The sequence below is a fragment of the Pelodiscus sinensis genome, chromosome 7, assembly GCF_049634645.1.
Source record: "Pelodiscus sinensis isolate JC-2024 chromosome 7, ASM4963464v1, whole genome shotgun sequence".
Taxonomy (NCBI): Eukaryota; Metazoa; Chordata; order Testudines; family Trionychidae; genus Pelodiscus; species Pelodiscus sinensis.
Window position 1 is genome coordinate 57,307,000 of NC_134717.1, and position 24,993 is coordinate 57,331,992.

At 49.1% G+C, this 24,993-nt stretch overlaps 1 protein-coding gene across 19 annotated transcripts in view; it reads left to right on the plus strand.

Moving 5' to 3' along the window:
* Positions 1-20,932: 20,932 nt before the first annotated feature.
* Positions 20,933-24,993, plus strand: part of MAP2 (microtubule associated protein 2) — a 336,436-nt gene continuing 332,375 nt past the window's right edge. For 14 of the 19 annotated variants that reach the window (XM_075933890.1, XM_075933897.1, XM_075933901.1 and 11 more), the window contains exon 1: positions 20,933-21,056. The gene's annotated coding sequence lies outside the window, so the exon portion shown is untranslated. The remainder of the gene's footprint in view (positions 21,057-24,993) is intronic. The other 5 variants (XM_075933907.1, XM_075933908.1, XM_075933906.1 and 2 more) reach the window with 4 other exon arrangements.

Sequence of the window (24,993 nt, forward strand, 5' to 3'; positions counted from 1 at the left end):
GATAAAATTTTAAAAAATGAACAAGTCAAAAATCTAGAAAAGTTAGATGCCTGCAAGTCACTAGGGCCTGATGAAATGCATCCTAGAATACTCAAGGAGCTGATAGAGGAGTTATGAGCCTCTAGCTATCATCTTTGGAAAATCATGGGAGATAGGAGAGATTCCAGAGGACTGGAAAAGGGCAAATTTAGTGCTTATCTCTAAAAAGGGAAACAAGAACAACCCAGGAAACTACAGACCAATTAGTTTAACTTCTGTGCCAGGGAAGATAATGGAGCAAGTAATTAAAGAAATCTGTAAACACTTGGGCTACATCTACATTGGCCCCTTCTCTGGAAGAGGCGTGTTAATTTCCAACTTCAGAATAGGGAAATGCGTGGGGGATTTAAACATCCCCCGTGGGATTTAAATAAAATCCCCCACGCATTTCACTATTCTGAAGTTGGAAATTAACATGCCTCTTCCGGAGAAGGGGCCAATGTAGACGTAGCCCACGTGTTTACAGATGCGACAGGGAAGTTGAGGTTCCCTGGGAGGGAGACCCCAAAGTATGGGGGCACTGAATATGCCAGTACCAAGAGGAAAAGACACGGTGGGCAAGAAGGGACTGAACCAGCAGGGGACCTGCAACAGAGGTTGGGACATCAACCAGCAGTGGGTACACTGATTTCCTGAGGGACCAGTGGGAGGCGCTGCGGTGGCAAGTGCTCGGCCCATGATGGGCATGGACACTTTTTAGGAATACTGTCCTTTGAAAACAACTTGAGCCTAGTTGGATTTGTCTGACACCCCAGGCCATGCTGCTTAAGTCCTGCCTCCCTGACACTAGAGAGAGAGATCTGTCTTTCAGGTACTCAGGGCTTCTCTATAGTAGAAAGTATTGGCACTTTAACTATGCCAGTATAGTTAAAACTGCACCTCTCCTGTTATAGATGCAATTCTACCACTATGAAAGTATGACTTACCTAGTTTGGGGAAACATGTTTACCACTTCTCAGCCTGTTCAAGGCAAAAATCAAGCACAGTACCTATATCCATACTAGGTCGTATGCCAGGGTATACTATTGCCAGCTGTAATAGTAAAAAAAAAAAAATCATACCCTGTAACTCACAGGAGCTGGGTGTAGACCAGATCTTCCTCTCTACACTGAAGAACTGCAGGGCTCTCATTTATTCAATCTGGTCTGAAAAGCCGCCTGACTCAATGCAGTGTCAGCTGACTTAGATTTATAAAGAATATTGAAAAGGGACATCAATGTGTCGAGTGCAGATCAGCCACCAGGGCAATCTTTCAGAAATGGAAGCTTTTATGTGATAAGGCAGTGGGTCCTGAATGTCGAAAGAGGAAGTTACCTTGCACAGTAACAATGGTTCTTCAAGAGGGGCGTCCCTATGGGTGCTTTGCTGTAGGTGTATGTGTAACTGGAGTTTTTTTGGTAGCAGTGTCCACTGAGCTTGTGCATGTGCTGTCCCTTCCTCCTGGTATGCCTTGAGGTTCTCTTGCACTGTGCAGGCAAAAGCCCCTCACTTCCTTCTCTACCACAGATCCTGATAGAGAACTATAAAGTAGAGGGGAGGAGGGTGGTTTGTGGACCACCCATAGGGCCACGCCTCTTGAAGAGCCCTCACTAGATCACCTCGAGGCCGAGTGTGCTACCAAAATCTCCGGTTCAAGGTATAGGGACCGACAGACCTACAGTGGAGCACCCACAGTGACAGCATTTGAAGAACATGAAATTCCAAGGGATCATTTATCTTTACTGCATATTTAATCTTTACGTAGCCAAATAACCTTAATGGGGTCTCAAATTTCGATTGCAGTGACTGAACTAAATATGCCCTCTGATACACGTTCTGAGCCTCACTGTTAGGCTGCCACCAGCTCCCAACCCAGCAGGGCTCCCAGCCCTCCTGCTGCCTGTCTCTTGGCCACTAGGGGTCACTGGCCTAGGAACATCTGTGGTCCAGCAGTCCTGGTTTAGGAAGGTCCAAACTGTTTGTTACTACTTTTAGCCAAGCTTCCAGTTTCACTGGTAAAAACAGGTTGTCCAACACACTAGCCTCTAGCCATATGTGGCTATTTGGCTGGTTGAGTGTGACTAGTTTGCTTCAGAACTGGTTGAACACCATAGACTCCAATAGCAGACTTGCGAAAAAAGTATGTAACTTGAAATTATTTTTTAAGTGATTTTCAGATCTTGTAACCCAGAAGTGACTAAGCCAACATCTACCCACCATGCTTTAACATTGAACTACTATTCACTACAGAATAATTGATCCCTACATTAAATCCTGGTTACTAGTGATAGGTTACATAATATATTACCCATGTGAGTTGCAAAAATATCCATATACTTGCTGTGGGTATTGATCAATCTGTCTGCAATAGTGACACACATCACCTCTTCCCTCCCATTTTCCACTGCTGAGTACCCACATAATGTGATTACATTTTGGCAGTGTTATGAAAATAAATGCTTCTGATTCCACAGGACATATTGCCTTTTGGTTCCCATTAGCCAGAAAATTATCTGAGCTTCAACAGAATCCAATAGCACTACAGTAGTAAGGATATATATTTAAAAACCCCCCAAACCAAGTATTTTGGAAGAGGTGAACCTTAATGCTTCAGTGTACAAAACAGCTTCTAGTTAAGCTGGATCAGGAGGAAAATTTCACTAGGAAAAGTTGCTTCCTCTGAAGCACTTGGTGCTGGCCATTGTAGGAGACCGGATACTGGACACCCTAGGTTTCATTTAATGTGGCAGTTCCTAAAGCTCTTCAGGGAGATATTGAGTGACAGCATGCTGAGCCAAAGAAACATTAAGATGTATTTCATCATCAGATCAAGCTTTCATTGGCTGATCCTACCAAGAACACTGTTCCTTGATGCTTCTAAAAGCTCCCTCCTCTACTACAAAATATACCCTTTCCATGCATATCCTTCAGTCTTAGCTCACCAGCCAGGAAGATGTCAGTTTATTGATACATCTTTCTCTCCACTGTATAAGAAAATCAAGAGTGATTCTACACAGCACAGCAAGTGGCTCTATTTGTGAGTGCTGCAATGAATTGCAGAGGAGATTATCTATACTGTACTACTAATACATGCCAGTCTGGCCTTGGGTGACCTGCTGCTTCAACTAAGGAAGAAAAATCAGTCTCCATATTATTTCCACCCTGACTTTTAACAGTCTCTTCAAAATAGCAATAAAAGAGGAACCTGTGCCGGCCTGCTGCAGAGAAGTGAATCACACCCTGCTTGAATATTCAAAGGAAGAATTTAGCGCATCACTGAATACAAACCACGTATATATTAGTAAAGTAACTGAGAATAGTCAGCTTTCCATCAAACCCAGCATTTAATGCTGATAAAGCTAATGGAATCTTATGTTATCGGCCATGTAACCAGTAGTCATGCAAGCTAAACTGACCTCTTCTGCGCAGCTTTGATTTTGTGAGTATGTCTACATTTAGTTGGTGGATGAGGTACTGGCTGCTCATCTGGACCTGATCCTCCTCCCACTTTTCTATTTCCCTCCTACTTCCTTTTTTGGACATTCATATCCCTTGTTGCGTCACAAACGTGCATTGAGTTCTGCTGTATGCAGGACTCCAAGTGCGTGAATGGAGATTTTATGTAAATGAGATGAGGCAAGCTGTGTTCAGTCACTTTCTCATCTGATTTATGCTTAGGAAAAAAATAGTGGTTTTTAATGCAGCTCAGATTAGATCCCTTTGGGCCCATTTATTTTCTCTCAACTAGACTGTTGTAACATTCACAGCTATGTCATTTATTTCAGGGGAACTATACCAGCATAAGTGAGAGCAAAAATTGGCCTGTTATCTCGAAACTAGAACATTTACCCAGCATTACTCGGGTCCTCAACTCAATTCATTTTTGCTTTTTGGAAAATAAAATGAAAATGTGCATGCTTTGTTGAAATCGTTGCTCTGGGGGGGGGGGAGGGATTGGTATTCAGGCTCCTTGGGGAGAAAGGACTACCCCACCCCCCCTCATTGCTGCAGCGTGGGGCCAGATGAGAAGCACCTCTCATTGCTATTGCAGCTCCAGCGGGCACAGCTGGGGAAAGGTGTATGTCCCCCAGCTGGGGCTGGTCCAGGTTCATCTGTGCCCCTGCGCTCTCCAGCCAGAGTCAGGAATGCAGCAAATGGGGCACTTTCCCATTGCTTCCTGATGAAGGGGAACAGCCAGCAATGGCCCTGTACAAATTGGGGGGTGAGGAATTTCTCCCCTCCCTAAAGTGCACCTGAGGGATGAGAGGCTTGGGTGGGGCAGTCCCTGGTGGAGGTGGGGTGTGTCCTCAGCCAGCCTGTTTCACCTGCCTGATTGTCTCTTCTGTATAGTTTTATGAGACGCAATCCCATTCCAAGCACATCCCATTCTTGTGGGACAACCAAACCCTTACCTTTTAGGAGGTGTTCTTAAACAGACAGACAGATTCTCTCAAATGTTGTCAAGGCTGTTCCCCACTCTGTCACAACTAATGCAGAAGTTGGAGGCCTGCAAGAGCACTCAGAATGTTGCCTCTACAGGCCCTGGTGCAAAAACTTCACCCCCACAAAATCTGAATATCCAGAGTTGGGGGGACTCACTGCTACCACCCAAGTAATTCCAAGAAAACCAGGGAAGAGATCACATGGGAAATCCCCTCCCTAAGGTAAAGCTCTTCCTCTTGCCCCAATCCCCGTTTTGCTTGGCAGTGGGGAAAACTGAGGAAATCCACAGACAATGGACTTTGCCCTTGTAACTACGCACTGAGTCCTAAGGACACAATAATCAACCAATACCAGTTAATCAGAGAAAAATCCAATCTTTTACTATTGAAACAAACTATGGTTGCAAGCATAGTAAAGTGGCTAGATGCAAAGAGCCACCATTTGATAGAGATACTCAGGGAAAGCCCCTGGGCAGTAATGCTTAGTTACAAAAGAGAAAACATTTAGCCAGCTCAGACCTGATTTCCAACCGCCCCAGACAAGGAAAACAATAAACCCTACTTACACATTGTAAGAAGTCTGTTCTTGGAGAGAGAAGTGTCTCCCATCTCCCTCAATCCTTGGGAGAAACTGCTCTGATCTCAAAGAAGAGAGAGAAAGAAAGCCACCTTTTCCAGTTTGAATTTCCTACATGTATTGTTATTGGCTGACTGCATGACACCTTTGCTAAGTACCCGAGTTGACCCCTTAGTCACCATGTGCTGGTCATCACCACTCCTGATTATGGCAAATGTATAGCAGATGACAGCCCAGGGAGACTAGATAATTATATTAAATGTAAGGCAAGAAGGGACAGATAACACTAGCTGGTTCTTCAAGTTTGAAAGACACTATTTTTTTAGGATGGGGAGAATTTACTGGGAAACCTACCCTGATCAAGAAGACCCAACCAAAATCATGCACATTTCTATCATTGTTATTTAAGATACAATAATAGTCACATTTCAATATGTGCAATCATTAATTAAAATAATTAGAATTTGGAATTCATATTTATGTATTAGCTACAATAGTTTTCTTTGCAATACAAATTCAAGAGTGTATGTCAATCAAAATATTTTTAAAAGCAATAAATTAGATATGGAGGGGGTGGTAACAAGTCAGGCACTGGCCCAGGAGTGAGGAGCCCCGAGTTCTAATTCTGCCTCTCTCATTAACATGCTGTGTGTGACCCTAGGCCAGGCACTACCCCCTCTGCCTGTTTTCCTTCCCAAACGTTGTCTGTTTTGTCTACTTAGATGGTAAACTCTTTGTGGCAGGAAGGATACTTTACAGCCTGTTTGTACAATGCCCCAGCAGAACTGGACTCCAGTCTTGTAAGAGGCCTTTAAATGTGACCATAGCCCAAATTATTATTAATGAAATTTCACAGTGCTGAACAAGGTTTTTAACTGAGACTGCTATGTCAACAAGAACTATACAGTTCAGTCCCTGTACACCACTCTGAACCTTTATCACTTTTCTGATCTATTTATAGTGAAGTGAGTCAAGAGTCAATATTCATAGTATTGTGATAGGAATTATTTAAAACTAATCCACATGATCAGTGCCAGATTAAGACATGCTGAGGCCCAAAGCTATGTCAAGTTTAAGAGGCCCCATATCATGACCAAACCAATGAAATTCAGTCATTTTTCTGATATTTTTTGGCCCTTCATTATGAGGCCTTAAACTGCACCTTACTTAGCTTGCAGATAAATCCAGCACTGCACATGATGCATATTGTTTATTAGAGTTGATCAAAACCAGAAATTTGGTCATAAGAAATTCTGACTCTCATTTCATCCTCAATTGGACAAAAAGTGAAAACATCAACACTCTTCATGGAACACAAAATTCCAAACATGTTTAGTTGGAAAAGTCCGGAAGGTGAACTGGCATGTTTCATTTTGACGAAGTAGGTTTTACCTACAAAACCTTATGCCCCAAAAAATCTGTTAGTCTTTACGGAGCCACAGGACTTCTTGTTGTTTTTGCAAATACAGACTCGAGCCCTCTGAGAGTGATTTACAGCATCTCAGGATCTAACCCTGAGTTAATTATTCATTTATGTTAACAAACATCCTGGTCATGTAGCATATATGTTGAGAAGACTCCAATGTGCTATGAATATCTGGAATGGAGAGGGTAGAAAGATGGGGTGGGGATACCTCTTCGTGAAAGAGTCTATTCACTACCCTTGCAATTCAGGGCCAAGAAAGCTAAAAAATAAATATATTGTGACTTCACTAATATCTGTAGATTTCCTTTAAAAATAAGATGCAAAAAAAGGAAAACTCCATTAAGCAGAAAAGGCATGTGTGGCCTCCTAATAACACACAGCATCAATGGATAGGGAAGCTCTGTTTTCAGACCTATAAGCTAAAGAGGCTATTCTAACATCAACAAAAAACTAAGAAATTGAAAATGGCCTGGAATGCTGCCCAGTTACTTCATTTGATTTCCCAAGTGTTCTCTAGCTCTGTCACTTCCCAGGCTGTCCTCCTTCCTGGCTGTACAAAAAGTCCTGTGGTTCTGTAAAGACTAACAGATTTTTTGGGGCATAAGCTTTTGTGGGTAAAACCCACTTCATCAAAATGAAACTTGCCAGTTCACCTTCCGGACTTTTCCAACTAAACATGTTTGGAATTTTGTGTTCCATGAAAAGTGTTGATATTTTCACTGTTTGTCCAACTGAGGATGAAATGAGTGTCAGAACTTCTTATGACAACATTTCTGGTTCTTTGATCATTATGCCTACTGCAAATGTATTCGGTGCATGCTATATAATATATGTTTTAGATGAGCACTAATAGGTGCCACTTTAAAATTCAGTTAAGAGGCACCTAGTGGACACCATGGCTTAGGATTCCGGAGACCTAAGTTCCACTCTTAGCTCTACTAATGGATGACCTTGGACTGCTCACTTTTCTTTGCTGTGCTTCAGTTTCTCCATGGCTGTGTCTAGACTGCATTCCTTTTCCGTAAAAGGGATGCAAATTAGACATATCACTATTGCAAGTGAAGCGGGGATTTAAATCCCCCCGCTTCATTAGCATAAAAATGGCTGCCGCTTTTTTCCGGCTTGGAGCTTTGCCAGAAAAAAGCGCCAGTCTAGACGCGGATCTTTTGAAAAATAAAGCCTTTTCTGAAAGATCCCTTATTTTATTTTAAGAGGGATAAGGGATCTTTCGGAAAAGGCTTTATTTTCCGAAAGATCTGCGTCTAGACTGGTGCTTTTTTCTGGCAAAGCTCCAAGCCGGAAAAAAGTGGCAGCCATTTTTATGCTAATGAAGTGGGGGGGATTTAAATCCCCGCTTCATTTGCAATTGCGATATGTCTAATTTGCATCCCTTTTATGAAAAAGGGATGCAGTCTAGACACAGCCCATCTGTAAAATGGGGATAATGATATTGACTCTGCTTTGTGAGCTACTGCTGAAAAGTGCTATACAAGTGTTGGGTATTACATGTTGTGTCTTCTCACATTTGATGCTCCTTTGTCTCTGCTGCATCAGAAAAAGAAGATGGTCCATTAGGGAGGAAAAATAATTCAATCTGCTGATTGCCTTAAACAAACACTTAACTGACATGTTACTGCATTGGGATTCTTTGTGCTGAGCTACACAGTCATTTCCTCTAGGGCTTGCTGCAAGAGTTGGACAGCTCCACAAGCCATTTTCCTTTGCTTGTCTGCCTTCTTGCTATTTAACAATGAACCTGAAAATACTCGCTGGGATTAACTTTGTTGTAATACCCAACTTCATTCTCTCAGCGCCTCCCAAATGCTGGGATTGTTATTTTCTTGTTCTTCATTTCGGAAGCACACAAATAGATCAGCCCACTTAGTAGCAGCTTCAATGCAGACTCCCCTGTTTCCATGGCAACACACCAGCCTGTGCAAGCATCCAAGGACTTTTAAAAATCATATATATTGAATAGCATTAGGCACTCATTTCATACAATGTGTGTACATGTCTATGTCATAGCCATTTGCGATACATCTATCTTCACCAGACTATGTGATTTCACACCATGGCTTCTCCTCTGTGCCCACAGTTTGAAAGAACGGGGCCCCTGGCAGAATTAACCCATGCTTGATGTATGCACACGGACTCTTTTCCTATGTAGTTGACAGGAATTAGCATCCCATGTTACCTTGTTGACTTTTTTCTACTGTTCACATCTTTAAAATAACCATTCAATTACCAGATGAGCAACCAGCAGAGAAGTGTATTAAATGCACGACATGTATATGACTGCAAGGGTTGCATGAAATAGTGATTTCTACAGTGATAGTGGATTTGATGAGCTCTGATTAAGAATTATTTTTCTCTTTATAATAAACCATTGGCCTACTAACTGGGGACAAACTGCCTTAATCTCCCCTTGGACAATCACAGCCAATAGTTTCTTCAGTTCTGCTTTCAAAAAGTAACCCTCCCGTCACATTTCCAGAGCTGGATGCAATAGATGTACCTGCTATATGTGCAAGTGCATGTTTTACTTGCAAACATCTGTATTTTCCCCTGCATCCTGGGTAAATGCTCAAACACATACTAGTGTGCACATTCAAATACTCCCTTTGCACACACAAAGGAATATGCATGCATGAGAATGATAGTTTGCATGTAATCCACATTAGGATATGGTGGATCTTTGTCTACCTCTACTGGCTGGTTCACATAAGAAAATAAGTCTACTATAGCTACCAGTTCATTAAAGACTTTTAGCCTAGGTCTACACTAGACCAGGCAGGTTGACTTAAAATATGCCATCCAGCTATATAAAATGTCTCACTACAGGAGACTGATGGGAGTGTGTGCTCTCGTCTACTTCCCTTACTCTTCCTTAGTGTTTGATTTGGGAGTCTACACTAGAGCCACTAGAAGTCTACACTAGAGCCACTTGAATGCTAGAAGACCAACCTCTGGAGGGCTGATCTTTTCCATAATGTAGACGTACCCTTAATGCTGTACATGGTAGATACAAACCCTCCTCTTTGCCCAAGTCAGGAAGTTGTTATAAAATATGGCACACCGAAAGGGGGGCTTGAACTCTGCTGGTCCTCAGACACTAAACACAAGCTTTCCCAGACAGGGGAAGTATTTAACAAACATTAGATCATTGAGGGTCTTGGTTTTCCCCTAGTGGCTAGCCCACAGAAGATGTTGAGAGTCTATTACAGCTGTCAGCTGAGTTAATTCTATAGCTCAAACATTACCACTTCATGTTTTTAGGACTGTAGCTCCTGGGGTCAAAATCAGCCATCAGCCCAAGTAGGGTAATAATTTGTGCATTTTGGGGGGCCCCTCTTTGTGCCTTTCAAAATTTGACCTAGTCTTCAGTGCATCAGTCCTCACCAGGAGCACATTTTACACAAAAGAGTTGAATCCTGTGCTGAAAAATGTAGTTAAGTTTACATGTGTGAATATTTTTCATGAGTAATATGGACACACAAAAAAAGTAAAGGATTTTTTAAAAATTCCATATTAATAAAACAAGTTTCAAGTGCACCAGCAGGCTCAACTAAAGATCCGCCCTGTGTAGGCATCTTAGAATTATTTTAATTCCAAGCTCTTTAACTACGGGGTAAGAAAAAGACATATGTTCCAGAGATGTCAGTGTGACATTTTGACAAAAAAGGAAATGAAATTTTTACACATGTCCATTTTTTTTGGCCAGCTCTGATATAGAAAAGGTTTTTTTTAATGTTGGCTCACATGCAAAAAAGCAACTCTTTTCAAATCTTTTGCTCACCTACTGATACAATAGGTATACAGAATTCATTACTAAGCCTCAATGCTTATTCTGCTTATCCTCTGCTTGGCTTTTGATATAGATAATCACAGAATTCCCTTTAGAAGACCCAACTGGAAGCTCTCTCCAGACTGGGTGGTGCAACATTATAATAGCCCCAATTACTCCTCTTAAACTAGAGTCAACAGCTTGTCATACCTCAGATCCTTCCAATGCTGTGTTTCAGAAGGGTCAATACTATCCTTCTGTTCTATTGACTATCTATGCAACACCTTTTGGAAAGTTCATGGGATCATAGAACCATAGAGCTGGAAGAGACCTCAGAAGGTCATCAAGTCCAGCCCCCTGCTCTAGGCAGGACCAATCCCAACTAAATCAACCCGGCCAGGGCTTTGTCAAGGTGAGACTTAAACACCTCGAGGGTATACACTGAAATCTTCTGCTGTAATCTCAACAATGTCAACCAACACCAGCATGCTACAGGGTGTCATCCAGGTTCTAGATTAGAGCCTAGAATAGTAGCTGGTTCAAATTGAGTGCACTCCAGGCTGAATGATACTGGTAGGAAGAGGGAAACACAGTGACCTCCCCCCTATGAAATGCACTTGCCTTCCTTTTGTCAAGGAAGTTTGAAATCTAGGAGTACCTGATCCTAGTTTCAAGTCACTATGATGAGAAAGTCTTCCACACATGGATTGCTTGGAAACTATGTCCATTCCTCCTCACATGTGGGTCCAGGCCCATTGCAATGGATAGGAGGGATAGTATCCTTTTCTAGACATCCCAGCATTCAGTAACATAAGGGTTAAAATCAGAACAGTGGGTATTCAGGAAGTGTTGCCAGGGAGCCAGGAGAGCCAATGAGAAGAGAGGGAAAGTTTTTTTTAAATGAAAGAAGTTTTGGCTGGTTTAGTTTTCCCCTTTGTGTGTGAGTTCAGAGCAGAGCTGGGAGAGAAAAAAGGACTGAGTAGGAATAAGGCATAGATTTCCCAGCCATATTTATGTCTAAGGAAAGAAACCTAAACTATGGAACAACAGATGTAAGTAGAACAGGAAATGGTTTGTTAGATGCAATCAGGTTATTTTCTTTATATTTAGTTTGGTTAAACTCCACTATACTAAACTCCCCTGTACTCTATAACTGAAACAGGGAAGCAATTCTCTGTGCTTTTAATTTGTTTTTTAGTTCCTAAAAAACCAAGTATGCTTTACCAAGTATATCTTCTTTGTTTTGTTAATAAAATCATCTTTTTAAGAGTATAATTTAATTCCTGTGTCCGTGCAGACCTATGCTTCCCCTGGAAAATTCAGCTATCTGAACATATAACAAAGCTCTTGAGAGAGGCAAGATCTCAATTAGAAAGGCTTAGCAGAAGAGAGAAGGTTGAGGACAGGCATATCTGATTTCAGCGAAAGCTGCAAGTCTCATCTGTGTGCAATAGCCTTTCCCACAATGACCAGAACTTAACACAGAAACAAGTGACATTCCTCCAATACATTATTTGCAGTAAGTAAATGCTGCCAAACGAAGAAAATAGAAAACGCCACTGTGAAAATCTTTATGGAAAGCTGATAAATATGTAAGCTCAAGTTCCATCCTTTGTACGCTGGAGTTTCTACATTGCCTCCACCTTCAGATCAGGAAGTTACCATAATCCAGTCTGGATATATTAAACATGGGTGTTTCAGCTCAGATTTTTCTCTATAGCCCTGGATGAATAGGTTCATAAATTATCAGGATCCATTGTGATCATCTAGTCTGACATCCTGTAAAAACAGATGAGAGGACTTGCCTGACTTAATTCCAGTTTGAACTAGAGCTGATCTTTCAGCACATCCAATCTTAATTTTAAAATTGCCAGCGATGGAGAATGCACCATAAGCATTGATAAATTGTTCCAATGTTTAATTATCCTCACTGTTTAAAAAACGAAATTTATTTCTAGTCTCAATTTGTCTAATTTCAGTTTCCAAACACTGGATCTTGTTGTCTACCAGGTTGAAGAGCTGTCAGTCAAATTTTTGTTCCCCATATAGGCTTTCATAGACTCGATGTACAGCAGAGATACTACAGGGAGATTTACCAGAAGCAGCAGAATAATACTGATTTTGGCCTTTCACATTCATCCTAGCCTAGAGGCTTCTCAAGTGAGAATGGCAAAAACTGTGCAACCCAATTGTTATGTATGCAAACAGACTGGAAAAAAAAGCTAGTAGAAAAGTGTTTAGGATGTCATAAATATTTTACATGCATTTAAAATTCCCTTTTATATTTATAACTCTCCTAATCATGACTAAATATTAGCTACCTCTGACTTGACTACTCTGTTCATACATCCAACTTAAATGATGTGTTGTGTACTGTCTATTTAAGAAATGAAATGTTTTCTTCCTCTTTTGAAATCCAAATATCTACGTGGCCAAAATTTATACCGCTAAGAACTGATAGAATAATAGAAGAACGTGGTCTTCATCTATCAGTTTCCTGACATTGTGTCCCCTGGAACTTTTGAAGTTGAGTAGCCCTGCTCTAGCCAGTAGAGAACAATCCTCCATCCTGATTCGGTTGGATCGGATGCCTTAGGTGGTGTTTTCCATCTTTAGTTTCTAAGGTTCTGTGATCATTTTGGGGTCAGAATTACAGATGACTGACAACTTTCAAGACTCACCTTCTGTCTAGATGCTGAAAATGACATGATTTCCACGTTTGCACCTGCATTTGGATGCATTGATTTCTCCATGACGCTTCGCACATTGCCACGAGGGTTTTTTCCATTTATGTAGATAATCCACCTTTCTGAGAGATGGCAATTAGATTGATGGAAGAATTCTATGTCCTACCTAGCCTCATGCAGAGGCAAGACATTTTTCAGTCCTGAGCAATATAGCTAGGTCAACCTAAGTTTTAGATGCAGGCCAGGCTTTTGAGACAGTAACAGATACTCTGAGGGGAAAAGGAGTTGCAGCTCAGTTTGGGAAATTAGTGAAAGTTGACAAGGAATACCTTTTCTTGTTTTCTATCCAGCCACAATCCAGGAAATAATTCTAGAGAAGTTCTATTTGTATTGGCGTGACTGCTTCGGAGCATTTGGTCTGTATTCTATTCTTGACCTGCAAAAACAGTCCTGCTCATTGTGTTCTTCTGCCTCAAAACTATTCTCCTGTGCAAAGGTACAGCGGATAAAGCTCACATCTGCAACTTTGGATCATCCACAGGATGCCATGCAAGTGATGCTGAGGTACCTTCCCAGGATGCATTTCAGCTTCCAAACACTGGATCTTGTTATGCCTTTGTTTGCATGTTGAGGAGCGTGAGAGCTAGCGAGCTGAAGACGGGGTCCAACTCTTTCAAACCTGGGTGGTGACTACCACAGATCCTTACAGCAGGTGTTGGCAGACCCGCACGCTCATTCTCTGCTTGTCCTGCGGCCCCTCCTGCCACTTGAAAGTGGCCCAGGGACCCCTGCTGACACCACTGACAGCGCAGTGGGGCTAGAGCAGCTTCTTGCTGCCCCGCTGCCAGTATGTCCTGGGAGCAGAGAGGGCAACTGCCCCAGGGCCTGGTGGTTCAAAGGGCAGCCGGAGCCCTGGGCCCTTTCAGTCACTGCCAGAGTCCCAGGTGGCACACTCCCAGATGCACAGCAGAGGAGGGAGAGAGGGGGAAGGAGAGGACTGGTGGCCGCAGCCCCACCTCTTCTTACAGAGGCCCCCCCCTTCTGGGAGCTCGGCCTCCTCTCCCATTCCCAGGGTCCTGGCGAGACTGTCGCTGGCCTGCCTGCAGCCCAGGGATAGGCAGCTGTGTCACCAGATGCTGCCCCTGCCCTCAACACCCCTCACCAATGGGAAGCTGTGGAAGGCAGTGCCTGTGGGCAGCAGTGTGCTCCTCCCATCTAGGAGCTGCTGCCAGGGGGGGGGGGAGGGTGCCCCAGGTAAGTGCATTGGCCTCCAGCCCCCTTCTCCTAAATTCCCTCCCTCCCCCAAACTCCTTCCCAGAGCCTGCACCCCTCAGCCCCTCCTGCACCTCCACCCCTGGCCTTCTTCCCAGAGCCTGTACCCCTCAGCCCCCCCTGCACCTCCACCCCCGGCCTCCTTCCCAGAGCCTGTACCCCTCAGCCCCTCCTGCACCTCCACCCCCGGCCTTCTTCCCAGAGCCTGTACCCCTCAGCCCCCCTGCACCTCCACCCCCGGCCTCCTTCCCAGAGCCTGTACCCCTCAGCCCCTCCTGCACCTCCACCCCCTGGTCTCCATCCCAGAGCCTGCACCCCTCAGTCCCTCCTGCAGCTCCCCCCCGGCCTCCATCCCAGAGCCTGCACCCCTCAGCCCCTCCTGCCCCTCCACCCCCTGGTCTCCATCCCAGAGCCTGCACCCCTCAGCCCCTCCTGCAGCTCCCCCCCGGCCTCCATCCCAGAGACTGCACCCCTCTGCCCCTCCTGCCCCTCCACCCCCTGGTCTCCATCCCAGAACCTGCACCCCTCATCCCCCGCTACACGCCCCCCCGGACTCATCCCAGAGCCTGCACCCCTCAGCCCCCGCTACACGCCCCCCCGGACTCATCCCAGAGCCTGCACCCCTCAGCCCCCGCTACATGTCCCCCCCCGGCCTCCATCCCAGAGCCTGCACCCCTCATCCCCCGCTACACGCCCCCCCGGACTCATCCCAGAGCCTGCACCCCTCAGCCCCCGCTACATGTCCCCCCCCGGCCTCCATCCCAGAGCCTGCACCCCTCAGCCCCTCCTGCCCCTCCACCCCCTGGTCTCCTTCCCAGAGCCTGCACCCCTCAGCCCCTCCTACCGCTCCCCCCCCCGGCCTCCATCCCAGAGCCTGCACCCCTCAGCCCCTCCTGCCCCTCCACCCCCTGGTCTCCATCCCAGAGCCTGCACCCCTCAGCCCCTCCTCCCCTCCACCCCCTGGTCTCCATCCCAGAGCCTGCACCCCTCAGCCCCCGCTACACATCCCCCCCGGTCTCATCCCAGAGCCTGCACCCCTCAGCCCCCGCTACAAGTCCCCCCCCGGCCTCCATCCCAGAGCCTGCACCCCTCAGCCCCTCCTGCCCCTCCCCTCCCCCCCGGTCTCCTTCCCAGAGCCTGCACCCCTCAGCCCCCCCCGCCTCTCCCCTCCTGGCCTCCATCCCAGAGCCTGCACCCCTCAGCCCCCCCCGCCTCTCCCCTCCTGGCCTCCATCCCAGAGCCTGCACCCCTCAGCCCCCCCCGCCTCTCCCCTCCTGGCCTCCATCCCAGAGCCTGCACCCCTCAGCCCCCCCTGCCCCTCCACCCCCTGGCCTCCATCCCAGAGCCTGCACCCCTCAGCCCCTCCTGCCCCTCCACCCCCTGGTCTCCATCCCAGAGCCTGCACCCCTCAGCCCTTCCTGCCCCTCCACCCCCTGGTCTCCTTCCCAGAGCCTGCACCCCTCAGCCCCTCCTACACCTCCACCCCCTGGCCTCCATCCCAGAGCCTGCACCCCTCAGCCCCTCCTTCCCTTCCCCCCCCCGGCCTCCATCCCAGAGCCTGCACCCCCTAATGGAGCGCTTAGTTCGAACTAGGTAATCCTCATTCCACGAGGATTAAGCCTAGTTCGAATTTACTAGTTCGAATTAAGGGCTGTGTAGACCCTTAATTCGAACTAGTGGGAGGTTAGCCCCTCCCCAACTTGCTCTGGTGGCCACTCTGGCCAACACCAGGCAAACTCTACTGCCCCCCTCCCGGCCCCAGAGCCCTTAAAGGGCCACGGGCTGGCTACACAGTTTGTGCCAGTTGCAAGGCTGCCATCACCCATGCCAGCACACCCAGCAGCTGACACCCATGAGCCAGCCACCCGATGACACCCAGCCCTCCCCCTCTTCCTGGGACCAGCCTGGCGGCTCCCAGGACCCTGCCCGGGGCCACAAGAGACGGGCGCCCGTGTTGTCTATTGCGGAGATCGTGGACCTCATCGAGGTTTGGGGGGAAGCCTCCAATGTCCACGATCTCCACACTAGCCACAGGAACGCAGCAGTCTATGGCCGCATGGCTGCCAGCCTGGCCACCAGGGGCCACCAGCGCAGCCGGGAGCTGGAAAATCAAGGACCTGCGGCAGTCCTACTCCCGGGCCTGCCTGCCAAGGGCTGACCCGGAGGCATGCCCCCACTTTCACACCCTGGACCGCCTCCTGGGGGCTCATGCCATCCCTGCCCCCTGGGACATGATAGACGCCGGGGCAGAGGGACCGCTCCAAGAGACGGCGGAGGAAGAGGAGGAGGAGGAGGAGGGCTCCGAGAGCCAGGAGCCTGCTGGCAGCCTGCCCAGGATCCAGGACCCAGGACCCCTGAGGCACCCCACAGAGCTGCTCGCCTGTGTCGTCCAAGGCTGGGGAGGCATCCACCTGTGAGTACCATCATGCTCCCCTTATGTGTACGGGGGGCTGGGGCGAGAGGGAGCCCTGGGACCTTGCGCCTGGCTTGCCCACCATGGAGCAGCAGCTGGGGATCCTGCAGGGGCCCTGGCCTTGCAGAGGGGAGCTCGGTTTTCTCACACCTGGGCCCCTGGGGTAATTGACCGCTGTTCTTGTTGCACCACAGCAGCAGCACCTGGGACTGCAGGGCGCACCACCCAGCCTGCAGCAGCCGCCCGCTCCCGGGCAAGCAGGAGAGCCAGGAACCAGGAGGAGTACCAGAGGTGGCACCTCTGGTTCCTGGAGCAACAGATCCGTATCCAGGACCACTGGGTCCAGGAGGACCTGAGGCTACACTGGAGGAGCTTGGAGGCATTGGAGGAGCAGGGCCATGCCCTGCGAGGCCACCTCCAGAGCCTGCTCGACCGCTTCCCAATTCCTCCTGCTCCCTCTGCTCCCCCCCTGCTCCTCCTGCTCCTCCTCCTCCTCCCCCTGCTCCCCCTCCTGCTCCCACTCCTGCTTCCTCCACACCCCCTGTCCCTCCTGCCCCACCCTCCACAACCATTCCCCACCAACGCCTCCGGACCCGCAGTGTTGCGAGACAGGAGAGGCAGCTGGACCCCCACCCCTGAGCTTTCTTTTCCCTTCCTCCCTTCCCTCCCCTTCCAGCTCCCTCGTCCCAGGTTTCCCCCTCCCCTCTCCCATCCTTCTTCCTCCCTCCCTCCCCCCACCCCAGTTACGTAAAATAAAAAGACGTTTTTGTTTGAAAAACAGGTGTCTTTATTTGACAGTAGGTAGGGAGGGGAAAGGGGAAGGGGGGTAGGGTGGAAGAAGGCCCCAGTGGGGCATGCAGGGAGAGGTCAGTCCTCCTCCACCACAAGGAAGATCTCCCGCAGGGCTTCCCGGATCTGGACGGCCCCCCGCTGGGCTTCCCGGATGGCGGCCGTGTGGGGCTGACCGTAGTGGCCAGCCATGCGGTCAGCCTCAGCCATCCAGGCTGGCAGAAAAGCCTCCCCCTTTCTCTCACATAAATTGTGGAGCACACAACATGCTGCCACCACGGGAGGGATGTTGTGCTCGGCCAGGTCCAGACGGGTGAGGAGGCATCGAAAGCGGGCTTTCAGTCGCCCGAAGGCCCCCTCCACCACGATGCAGGCCCTCGTCAGCCTGGCATTAAAGGCCTGGCGGGAGGGATTGAGGTGCCCTGTGTAGGGCTTCATCAGCCACGGCTGCAGTGGGTAGGCGGCATCCCCCACCAGGCACACGGGTATGTCCACGTCCCCGACCCTGATGTGGCAGTCGGGGAAGAAGGGCCCATCTTGCAGCTGCTGGCACACGGAGGAGTTGCGGTACACCCGGGCGTTGTGTGCTTTGCCGGACCAGCCCACATTAATGTCCGTGAACTGTCCCCGGTGGTCACACTCGGCCTGCAGGAGGATGGAGAAGTACCCCTTGCGGTTGATGTACCGGGACGCCTGGTGTTCCGGGGTACGGATAGGGAAGTGCGTGCCGTCGATGGCCCCCCCACAGTTGGGGAAGCCGAGGGCGCCGAATCCCCGGATGACGGCGTCCGGGTCGGCGAGGCGGACCACCCTGCGGAGCAGTACACGGTTGATGGCCTTGACCACCTGCGGAGAGAGACACAGCAAAGCGCCAATCAGTGGGGCGCCCGGGTGGCTGGGAGCATTCGTGCCCTGGCAGTGCTCCGCGCCCCACTCCCAGAAGCAACCCCCCTGGCGGCGTGTAGTACGGCCGGGACAGACCGACCCCTCCGGTGCAGGGCGCTTTCGCCTCCTCCCGCCCCCCCTTTGTCCCTGGGGTGGCCCATCCCCTCCTTGCAGTCTCCCTCCCCCCCGGCGCAGTGGCCGACGAGTGCCATACCTGCATGAGCACTGCTCCGACGGTGGATCTCCCCACGCCGAACTGGTTCCCGGTGTGGAGAGCTTCCAGAGGGCGATGGCCACCCGCTTCTGGAGGGGGATGGCGGGCCTCATGTGAGTGTCCCTTCTGCGCAGAGCAGGGGCGAGTCACTCACAGAGCTCCAGGAAGGTATCCCTCCTCATCCTGAAGTTCTGGGTCCACTGTCGGTCTTCCCAGCGCTCCAGGACGATGCGGTTCCACCAGTCACTGCTGGTGTCCAGACGCCAGGCGGCCAGGTGGAGAGGCAGAGGGCTGACGTGCACCAGGTGGTGCCAGGCAGCCTCGAGCCATTGCTGGCAGGCTTGCAGCAGCAAGTCCAGAAAGTGCACCAGAAGGTGCAGGGTGAGCTCTGGCTCCATGTTGCTACCTGCGGCGGCGTCCCCGAAGGGAAACACCGACACAGACGGGCACAGAGACCAATGCTTTGCTGTCCCTCGGCGAGGTTGGCAAGCAAGCAGGAAAAGCTGAGAACTGGCTGTCCAGGGGGGGTCCCTTTAAGCTCGAGCCTCAGATAGCCTCAGACAGCAGCCACACAAAGCAACTACTGACCTGATGCCCTGCCAGAACCAGTTTCAGACGCCCTTAAATGCGCCCCTGCGTCCAATCAGTGTGGACGCGCTAGTTCGAATTAGCAAAACGCTAATTCGAACTAGTTTTTAGTTCTAGATGAGTTAGTTCGAATTAGCTTGGTTCGAATTAACTAATTTGAACTAAGTTAGTTCAAATTAGCGCTGTAGTGTAGACGTACCCGGAGGGAGTTAAACTGGGGAAAAGAGTCTGAGCGTCATGGGCAGCACCGACATTTCTAAAGACCTGCCACCACTGATAATTTGCACACTCCCTGTGCTCTCCCATCCCTTGCACACCCCCTCTGCTATGTGCACACCCCTCTGATCCCCCAACTCCTACACACCCCCTGTGCTGTGCACACCCCTCTGCTCTCTCATTCCTTGCACAACCCCTCTGCTGTGTGCACACCTCTCTAGTCCCCCATCTCTTGCACACCCCCTCTGCTGTGTGCACACCCCTCTGCTCAACGCCTCTGCTTTGTGTACACACCCGTCTGCTCCCCATCACTTACACACCCCCTGTGCTCTGTGCACACCCCTCTGCTTCCCCACCTCTTGCACACCCCCTCTGCTGTGCACACACTCCTCTGCTCCCCATCTCTTGCACACCCCCTCTGCTGTGTGCACACCCCTCTAGTCCCCCATCTCTTGCACACCCCCACTGCTCCCCCATCTCTTGTACATACCCTGTGCTCTGTGCAAACCCCTCTACTCCCCCATATCTTGCACACCCCCTGTGCTGTGTGCACACCCCCTCTGCTCCCCCATCTCTTGCACACCCCCTCTGCTGTGTGCACACCTCCTCTGCTCCCCCATCTCTTGCACACCCCCTGTGCTCGGGCACATCCCTCTGCTCCCCCATCTCTTGCACACCCCCTGTGCTGTGTGCACATCCCTCTGCTCCCCCATCTCTTGCACACCCCCTGTGCTCGGGCACATCCCTCTGCTCCCCCATCTCTTGCACACCCCCTGTGCTGTGTGCACATCCCTCTGCTCCCCCATCTCTTGCACACCCCCTGTGCTCGGGCACATCCCTCTGATCCCCCATCACTTGCACACCCCCTCTGCTTTGAGCGCACCCACTCTGCTCCCCCATCGCTTGTACACCCCCTCTGCTTTGTGCACACTCCCTCTGCTCACCATCTCTTGCAAACCCCCTGTGCTCTGTGCACACCCCTCTGCTCCCCCACCTCTTGCACACCCCCTCTGCTATGCTCACACCTCTCTGCTCCCCATCTCTTGCACACCCCCTCTGCTCCCCCATCTCTTGCACAACCCCTGTGCTGTGCTCACACCCCTCTGCTCCCCCATCTCTTGCACACCCCCTGTGCTGTGTGCACATCCCTCTGCTCCCCCATCTCTTGCACGCCCCCTGTGCTCTGTGCACACCCCTCTGCTCCCCCACCTCTTGCACACCCCCTCTGCTGTGCTCACACCCCTCTGCTCCCCCACCTCTTGCACACCCCCTCTGCTGTGCTCACACCCCTCTGCTCCCCCATCTCTTGCACACCCCCTGTGCTGTGTGCACATCCCTCTGCTCCCCCATCTCTTGCACACCCCATGTGCTCTGTGCACACCCCTCTGCTCCCCTACCTCTTGCACACCCCCTCTGCTGTGCTCACACCCCTCTGCTCCCCCATCTCTTGCACACCCCCTGTGCTGTGTGCACATCCCTCTGCTCCCCCATCTCTTGCACACCCCCTGTGCTCTGTGCACACCCCTCTGCTCCCCCATCTCTTGTACACCCCCTGTGCTCGAGCACACGTGCGTGCTGCTGCTCGCGGCGCTGGGCAGGGCGGCGGGGCGGGTGCGGGGGCCGGGGCTGGGCGGGGCCGGGGGCGGGGCGCGCTTCACCGCAGCCGGGCGGCGGGGGAGCCGCGGAGCATTCGCAGCGCCCGCCGCAGCCTCGGCAGCCTCGCGCCCTCCTGTCCCGGCGCCCAGGTAAGCGCGTCCCCGCCTCGCCCCGCCCCGGGGGTCCTGGCCTCGCGCTGCAAACTGGGGACGGAGGCTCCCCGCGCGGGCCCCAGTTTGCAGCCCCAGAAGAAGGGGAGCGGGCAGCTGGGAAGCCCCCCCCCCCCGTGCTCTTGTGAGGTTTGGGAGGCTTCAGAAGCCAAAGCTCCCCCCCCCCCCGGCTCCTTGGCAGGGCCGCCTGCAATGCAGCCCCGCTTTGGCTTACGGATGGACATTGCAAGAGAGCGAGGATGCGGGGACCGGGCTAAGCTCGGTCTCTCTCGCGCTCCGCCTGGCAGCAGGGGCAATCCGCTGGGCGTGGTTCCTCCCTGTGGGCAAGGGGGCAATCAGCTTCGGCACACGGAACAGCCCCTCCTAAGGGTGTCAAGAACCTTCTGGTGCGCCCCTCCTTGCAGAGCCCTGGGGAGTAGCACAAGCCCCATCCTCTAGCCATTGTGTTCACCTTAATAGGCAGGGGATACTTTTTGTCAACTCATTTTAGGATTTCCAGCCTCTTTGGACCACCACAGATGTCCCCCCACACCCTTAAGAGCCTTTAAAAGGCTCTGTACGGATGGACAAAGAGCATTGTTCAAAGTGGGGGTGTGAGGGGGAGCCAGCAATTTTAATTTGCATTGGAGAAAAAAAACTCGGTGTTGAAAAGATCAGCAGTGGAGAGGAACCAACTGCAAACAGAGAGAGGGGGCTTACAGCCGCAGTGGGGCGGTGGAGAACAAAGACTTTTCCTAGAAGAGAGAGTGATGCAAAATGTGCCAAGCTCGAGCTGCTGCAGGTAGAGTGTTGCATCGAATGTGAGCTACCAAATAAAGACTGCTTGACTGGATGCATTGCCTAGATGTTTGGTACAACTGATGACCTGCCATTTGATGAGGCAGGTTTTATGGAACAAGGTGGGTGTATGGGTTGTAAGAGATGCTGGAATTTTCGTTTCTCTTTCAAATAAAGATCCCTTTTGGATTACTGGTGAATTTTTATTTAATTATGTTTCTTTCTGTAAAGTAGTGTATATATATATATATATATATATATATATATATATATATATATATATGGAGGCGTGGTTATGTGTGCATGCCTTTTGGGTTAATTTTTACGTGTCAGATTTCAATGTGGATTATTTACTTTGGATCTCACTATCCTATTTCACAGTTTTTTCGTATTTTTCCCATCATTGGCTTGTTTCCCCAACCCCTTTCTTAAAAAAAAAAAAAAAAGGTCATTTAACAGGGAACTGTGTGGCTTACAGTTCAGAAGAAGTGTCCTTTTTGTTTTCAGAAAGGATTTTTCTCACCTGTTTTGAGTGCATTTCCATTTTCTTTTTTCTCCCTACTCCCAATAGTCTCCCTGTGAAAGGTGTTTCTTGCACCTGCGCTGGTTTAAACTTGTAGCTACGTCTAGACAGCAGCCTTCAGAGCCAATGCATCTAGGAGGAGACGCAGCTGCAGGACTGACTTGTTTTCTGAAGCCGCTCTCTGTTCCCTCCCCAACAGATGACGTGATCACATCGTCTCAGCTGGTGCTGGGAAGATAGAAAGTGCTGAGAGAGCATTACTTACTGAAACTGGCATTGTCATTACTTCATAGGTCGCTATGAGAGGTGTCTCACAAATAACAAGACTGGGCATCATCCCTCAACGCTATTATAGAAACAACCAGCAGAGCTTGTGCTTGCACTACCATTTCTGCCACTAATGTTTATTTTTAGGGGGCTTGTTATTAAAAATGGATGCATTAAAATCGAAGTTGGCAGGAGCTGTTGAGTCCGGGAGCAATTCAATTCCTTACCTAGAATTGTGATTTTTTTTTTTTAAACTAATGTATAAAGTGCTGACAATGAGTTTAGTGCTACACAAGACTCAAAATGAATCCTGTACCGACACCAAGGAGTAGAGGCTCCAGTCCGGCAAAGATTTACATGTGCTGAATTTTGAATGCTGTAAGTAGTCACTGAAACCAGTGCATAAAGGTAAGCACAAGAATAAGCCCTGGTCTGCACTACAGAGAGAATCCGTTAGAGCCCTGTGCATATACAAAAATTGTATCAGCATCTGTATCTGCAAAGATGAGCCATGGATATTTGCAATACCTGCTGATATAAAGTGGTCCCCTTCATCACAGGGATATCCACAGATTCACAGGGTTCTAGATACAAAATTTGTATCTGCAAAAATGAGCTGTGGCTGGATGCAAATACCCACAATATGAAGCAGCTATTCATGGATTTGCAAGGCTCTGTAGGTCAAGTCTAGTCAGCTTATGTTGATCTAAGTCCTTTAAGCATCGACACCAGGAGTTCTTAAACTATGGTGAGAAGGACTGCAAAAATTACTACATGACCACAGGAGGGAGACAAAATGCTATCCTGGGCGACCCCATTAAGATGGGGTTGCAACCCATTTTGGGGTCCCAACCCACAGTTTGAGAACTGCTGGTCTACAGTAAAGTGTCACTCCCACCAAGGTAGCCTGTCTACTATACTTACTTAATAACTCCACCTCCTTGAACAGAGTAGCACTTAGGTCAACCCAGGTTGATAGTTGTCACTGTAGACGCCCCATTGCTTACGTCGACTGTTGCAGGCTTGCAGACGCTGCACCATAATGCCCAACACTGCCAGCTCAGTGGGTTCAAGGAGGTGCACCACCAACACAGTGAGCATAATGGGGAAATGCAGAAGTGATTTTTATTACTGTGGTGGCTGTGTGTCGATGTAAATTAGGTCAATGTAGTTTTGTAGTTGAAACAAAAACACGGCTACATCTCTATCTCTAGTTTTGTAGTGTCCCTAAGTCTTTGTCTGAACAGGCAGGAAAGGTTCGGAAAGGTTCCCTGTGCAAACAGGGATGGGGTTAGCTTAAACACTGGGTCCGCTATCATCTTTATTTATGAGAATGAGATGAGCTGGGTTTGGTCAGTGAAATTCTGCAAGTCATTGTTCTGTGGTATGGGTGACTTCCTTTGTATATCAGTCCAAACAAACCAGCTGTGATAGAGTTAAAGTACCGTTAGTGCACATATAAAGTAATTTGCTTTTCGGTAAAGAATGTCTGTGGACTTCTTTACTGCACAAGGTGCAGCATAGTATATTTGGCAAGCAAAAGTGGTTTGTTATTCTCAGGGCTCAACAAATAATGTAATCGACTCGCCTGTGGCCAGTAGATTACAACCCGGAAGAGCCAGCGCAGAGCGATCTGCACATGCGCAGAGCGCAGAACCGCGCAGCTGGCAAGAGGGGTTCGCCGCTGTTTGGTGAGCCCTGGTTATTGTCATGCAAGCTCCCATTCACTCCCTAGATTTGAAAGGCTCTGAAGTAATTGTGGGATGTTATTGTCAGTACCCAGGCAGCAATGGGTCCTATTCAACAACCTATTTGACTTATTTATAAATGATCTAGGGAAAGGGGTAAACAGGGAGGTGGCAAAATGTGCAGATGACACCAAACTGCTCAAGATAGTTAAGACCAAAGCAAACTGTGAAGAGCTTTAAAAAGATCTCACCAAACTGAGTGAGTGGGCAACAAAATGGCAAATGAAATTTAATGTTGATAAATGTAAAGTAATGCACATTGGAAAAAATAATCCCAACTATATGTACAGTATGATGGGGGCTAATTTAACTACAACTACTCGAGAGAGATCTTGGAGTCATTGTGGATAGTTCTCAGAAAACATCCACTCTGTGTGCAGCGGCAGTCAAGAAAGCAAACAATGTTAGGAATAATTTAAAAAGGGATAGGGAATATCTTAATGCCTTTGTATAAAACTATGCTATGCCCACATCTTGAATACTGCATACAGATGTGGTCGTCTCATCTCAAAAAAGATATATTGGCACTGAAAAACGTTCAGAAAAGGGCAACAAAAATGATTAGGCGTTTGGAACGGGTCCCATATAAGGAGAGATTAAA